The sequence below is a fragment of the Fukomys damarensis genome, unplaced genomic scaffold (genome assembly GCF_012274545.1).
Source record: "Fukomys damarensis isolate Sample0158 unplaced genomic scaffold, DMR_v1.0_HiC HiC_scaffold_14, whole genome shotgun sequence".
NCBI classification, from domain to species: domain Eukaryota; kingdom Metazoa; phylum Chordata; class Mammalia; order Rodentia; family Bathyergidae; genus Fukomys; species Fukomys damarensis.
The window spans coordinates 32,668,880-32,674,879 of NW_022900926.1; the positions used below are offsets into that span (position 1 = coordinate 32,668,880).

At 37.8% G+C, this 6,000-nt stretch overlaps 1 protein-coding gene across 1 annotated transcript in view; it reads right to left on the minus strand.

Moving 5' to 3' along the window:
• Plekhg1 (pleckstrin homology and RhoGEF domain containing G1) overlaps nt 1–3,994 on the minus strand; it is a 162,449-nt gene extending 158,455 nt beyond the window's left edge. The window contains exon 1 of the mRNA XM_010628840.3: nt 3,952–3,994. The gene's annotated coding sequence lies outside the window, so the exon portion shown is untranslated. The remainder of the gene's footprint in view (nt 1–3,951) is intronic.
• Between the last annotated feature and the right edge of the window lie 2,006 nt (nt 3,995–6,000).

Here is a 6,000-nt window from a genome sequence, read left to right on the forward strand (position 1 = left end):
TGGAGATACTTTTTTCATAGAGAAGAGATGCCAATGCCTCGGAGCAGTCAAATCTGTATTATGTAATTCTGTACTGCATTTTTTGTAACTACTATATTGAGTGTGTGTAATACTTTCAATCTTTATATATTTTCAAAAAACATTTTCATGATGTCGCCAGGTCAAGAGATAATCAGGATTCTGCAATGGAAGCAACTGAAAGAAAGCACTTCAATGACTTTTTAAAGATTACACACCGCACTTAAGTCCCTGTGCTCTAGCACGCTGCCAGGAATTCTACCGGATGGTTGCATGATTAGCAGCATCTAGCTCAATACAGCAAGCTACTTATTCACAACGTAAATCATTAATGCTGTAACCACTGATCATTCTTTTCTTAGCTGCCTTCCAACAAATCTATCAGCTCTGAGCAAGGCAGCTGCAGGGCCCTGGGGCACAGAAGCAAGGTCACCTGAGGTGCCCACGAAGAGTGGTACAGTGTAGATTCCTTCCTGAGCTGTTCTTTACCATGCCGCACCTAAGTGTAGGGGTAAAAAGCCACGATATGCCAATGCCAAAAAGCTTTCAGCTTTGAGACTCTAGGCTTTCAGGCTACCAGGAAAACATCTATTGGCTTGGGGTGGGCTCAGTGTGTGATTCTGCTGATGCTGAAGAATAGTAAGAACGGCTCAGCGAGGGATAGGGGAAACACTGGAGTGATGCTTACTCTCTGGAGAAGAGTGGGCCCCAGGAGGGTCACAGCCCAGGTCACAGAGCACGCTGGGCTCTTAATGGCAACATCCAGGGCAGGAAATCTGTCATTTCTAATCTTTGGCATCTTTACTAGCAAGCTCTCCACTGTTCTAGTACTCGACTCAACATTGTAAGGAAGTCAGAAAATTCTAGCAAGAAGAGTAAAGATCCAGATGCTCATAACAACACAGTGCCTGGCATCGCCACAAAAGCTAATGTGCACCTTTCTGCCACTCCAGCCGTCTTGCACCACTCACTCTGTCCTGAACCCTTTTCATCAAAGAACCGCGGTAGTGGAATCATGGACAGAAAGGTACATGGAATAAAATATAGGGAGGATTTATTCTTTAAAAATTACCTATCTCTGTGCTTTTTGTAGTACCTGAAAAATGTGTAGTCTCAAAGCTGAGCGCGCGCACACACACACACACACACACACCATATTAACAGAGAAAGAATGCATTTCTAGTTCCTCTGAGGTGAACAAACCAATACTCGATGTAAAATAGGCCTTCACAGCTCTGATGGCTCAAAAGTTTCTGAGCCAGGCATGGTGGTGCACACCGGTAATCCTAGTACATTATGAGGCTGAGGCAGGAGGATTACAAATTCAAGCCTAGGCTGGACCACTTAGCAAAACCCTCTCTCAAAATAAAAAATTAAAAAGGGCTGTGGATGTGGATCAATGCCAAAGCACTGGGTTCAATCTCCAGTACAGGGGAAAAAGGTTTCTGTAAGTTAGGACTACTTAACCTAGTTATAGTAATTAAGGTCAGTTGATTTCTTTCTTTTTTTTCCTCCAGTATAACTCTAGTTTTAGATCTTCAGTAGCCAGAGATAGGGTCACTTACCACTAGCATTTTTTTTTTTTTTTTACATTCTTCACTTAATTTGGTAGTGTCACCCACTGGCTTTGTGATATCAGCACATAAGCTGACTTCCTAAGTAGTCAGGACAGCTCGTATCTGCAGCTTGTGGGTAAAGGGGCTGCTAGGTGACAGCTTTCTGCTGAGGTCTGATACACATTTCTGCATACATGCCAAGACATCTGCCACCTGGAAGCACAATATTAAGTGGTTTTCTTACACGTGCAGGCAGTATCAGGGCATTGTAACCTGAGTTTTGTAAAGGAGGAAATTAGTTCATTTCTCCAGCAAACATTGGAGCTTCTCTTATTTATAGGTCTGTCTTTTCCTAAAGTCTGTAACAGCAAACAAAACAGTCAAAGATTTTGGTCCTCAGGGAGTTTATATTCGAAAGGGAAGTGCTTCAGACTGGCAACATGCTTGCTTTAAATTAACAAGCAACATTCAACAGATTCTCTGCTTGAGGTTGAAGACTAACAAAAATATTTTCTCCAAAACTAGATCATGGGTTTGAAAACAAACAAAACTAAATGAGTCACAGTCACTGCAAATGTTTACACTCAGTCATGCAGATGAGCAGCTGTGGAAGGAGGAGCCTGCACCCTGCAGGAGGAGGAGGAGGCACAGTTACCTGATTCCTCTAGGATTGGGACCCCCAGGCAACTCATGGGACAAAATCCCTGAGTCCTGCTTGGCTTCCCTTTCCCTTATTTTCTGTATCATATTTTAAAGTGAACAGAATATCAATAGGTATCTAGAGGGAAAGCCTTTTTCAATAAATAGTTCAGTGCATGTGTGTTTAAAAAACAAAACAAAAGGTAGAAAATAGAACGAATAACCATAGGGGTCTAATATAAGTATATGTCATTCTTCTTTCTTTGTAGGTAGAACCGTGTATCTCTCTGAGGAGTGTTCCTATCTATGGGACTCATTTATAGAGAACAGAATCACTTCTAAAAAGAAAAAAGAAACTAGCTACTCATTTTTAAGAAAACAAATGCGTTAAATGACTCTCCTGCATACCCCGGGGTAACTGTGGGGCCACATGACAACCACGATGGGCACTGGCACTTCATGGACCCCCTTCACCATAAAACATATTTGAAATTATACTTTACAACTGCACTGATATCAGAACAAATGTAATCCAGGCTAGGTTGCACACAATATATTAATTATCAGATTCGGTTGTTTCCCTTTGCTTTTAAAAGAAATTAAAACTAAAAAAATTTTATGGTCTAAGATAAGCAGCATGGGCCCCGACCACCACGGCTAAGTCAGCTAACAATAAGTCAACGCTGGACAACAGAGTCCTGATTTTAAGCTACTCAGCATTCTAGACATAAATTAATCAAAAAGAACTTAAGGGACTTTCCTGTCAGTAATGAAGAGCTAGAGGAGGAAAACCATTGTTTTGCCAGTTAACAAAACACTGATGAACTCTGACACAAGCAAAGCAACCTTTACTCTAATGAAATACCATTTGTCTTTGTAATAAGTTTGAGTGGTTCAAGAATAACTCAGTGTATCAAATATTTATGATTCAGATGAAGTATCATTATTTTGAAAGTTAAGGCAACAAGACTAACACATGATTACACACAGCGTTTTCAGTTTGTTTTTATTTTACTGCCTAGTTGTAAAAATAGTTCTGGTACAAAATTGAAATATAAAACTTTTTTTTCCCAGTAAGAAGTGGGTACCAGCCCGACTTCCCTCATGTATTCTGGCTACTTCATTACGCATTTAATAATACAGCTAAGCATCCTTACTTCACCACTTGGGGCCTTGACAAAGAGCTAACAATGTGGTCGGAGTATGACACATTCAAGTGTTTAGGGAAGTAACAGAAAAATGAGTGTCCAGACCTCACAGAAGGGCATGTTCCCTTCCTTCCTTCGCCTTTTATTGTTCATTCTGGTTTTTTAAGCACTGCCACCACAGAAGCAGAATGAGATTAGAAGAAAAATGAGTTAAAAAGGACAAGCAAAACTTTCCTGACCAATGAAGAGCATTTAAATGTCACCTGAAGGAAAGACTAAAGTATTTAATTCTTAGTAGGCCAACAGGACCCAATGGCTCCCAAATGGTGGTGCTACGGTGGACTCTTGGGTTTATGCTTTGTGTGTGTTATATGCGTTTTTCTTTTACTTTCCATTCTTGGTAACAATATTTGTTATTCCATCTTCCAAAACAGTTTCCTGTTTTCAAAAAACTTGAAAATGAAAAATTTGGCCTGCAGGTGTATTTATACAATAAATGCCCAATAAACCTAAATATCGATGTTTAAAAATTTTTCATATTCAAGCAGTAAAAAAAATGCAGATGGCTCACTTATACAGTAGAAGCTCACCTTTTCAATGTCTTCATCTATGACTTCTGACATCAGTCTTCACCTGTAGTAGAAATACAAAAACACAAATAGCTTTGTTTAAACATAATTTTAGAATTACGATAACAGAACATGGATGAGATACCAGGGCAATTTTAAGCAGCAAAAAGAAGACTGGATGTGAAAAAAAAAATGCCAGAATTTTCCCAGGGAAATACCATGGCTCATCTATAATAGACTTAATCATAAAAAAGTGAATGAAAAAACAAAAGATTTACAAGAGGTGGGGTTACAAAGTCACTGATAACTAATCATCTTTGATTTTTCCCTTTCCCTTGAAAAATTTAGAAAGTTCAAAAGACTTGAACTTTCAATGGCTCTGAAAACAACCGTGTCCAGGAACTTTCCCAAAGCCAGGAAAATTTTCCCTGATGGAGGAGAGATGGCCCTGTGGCCCCAAAGCAGGTCAATGGAAGTAGAGCAATGGTTTCAGACTCAGCCACAGAGGTCCTAGCTCCCAAACACAAGTCCTCTGTAGGACGGGGACAACTTTCTAAGGCCGTGGCCGCTCTATCCTTGAGTTCTTTTCCCTGACTATGGCCAGGATTCCTCTCAGCTTCTGTTTTACTTCTCTCTCTCTTTTTTTTTTTTGGTGCCAGGGATCGAACTCGGTTCCTTGAAAGGCAGGCCGTGGAACCATTGAGCCAAATCCCTGGCCCTCAGCTTCAGTCTCCGCAAGACTGAGTGGAGCTCATGGGGTAGGGGTGAGGTGGGGGTGCTTACATTTGCTGAGATTTGCTAAGTGAACAGTTTCTCTGTTCACTATTGAAAAAAAAGAACTATAGGCATCTCAATGTTTGAAGAGTTTTAATAGAAAAACAAATGTGCCAGAAATTTATCAGCTTTGTATCTTTATGAAGTCACTGAAAAATATCCCATTTGACTGAAGGATCAATAAAAAAATGTAAGAGTAAAAGAACAGTTAGAGAATAGCACTGAAGAAGGGTACAAAAGGACAAAGGATAATATAATTTTATAATTATTATAAAAGCTGTTCAAAGATAGTATAAGCTTTCAGTTAAAAAAAAACTAATAAAAACTTCACTGTGATATTACCTCCAAACAAGTAAGAAATTTTGCTTCTTATTAAAAATGTGGGAAAAGTAGGAATAGATAGTAAAAGTGGCCTAATTTTATTTTGTTTATGGTGAGTAAAAAAGAAAAGCTGTTTCATTTATGACATTAATAATTTGTACTCTTTTTTTAATTGGAGAGAACAAATAAATAAACTAAATATTTAGATTCGGTTAAGTTAGGAAACAACAGTAATATCACAAATGCAGAAATGGAAATAAAAATAGGAACCCATGATATCAATATTAAAAAAAAAAAAAAGCTGGTTTACTGCAAACTGAACTACCTAATAGTTTTTGGAAAATCTAGTTTTAAAATCGAACATGAACCTAGAATTAATTATTCAAGGAATGTATCACAGAAATGGAAATGAGTGAAAAATTAAGAACACTCTATAAAAATATCCTTGAGAATATATTTGAAAATCTCAGTGGAAACAGTTTTCTAATATGATACTTAATGATCAAAGTTGAACCCAAAATATAAAGGCTGAAAAACTAATGTGTATAGTTACTTCAAGAAATAGGTAATTCCCAAACTATATAAAGAGCTTTCAGGATACAGAAAAAAAATAAGGCTGTCTAGTTTATTTGTTGACATTAATAGAAATATGATAGCCAAACTTGGTAAGGCACAAACAGAGAAAAGAAAGAAAGAAATTTGTCTAATTTAGACAAAATATAACTCCAGGAGGACACAGTGTTTAGTAAATCCAAATTCTAATATATGACACATCATTAGAGAACAATTATGCTCCATCCACAGATCACAAAAGATTTACACACACGTCTTCAAAGTTGCTGAATAACATGGTACACAATAAACTCAAAACCTGTGTCTGATACTCTCTCAGTAACCTAAAACTAGGATGGTTTACCTCAATTTTTTAAAAAGCTCTAAAATCAACAAATGCCTTTTTTTTTTTTTTTTTTTTTT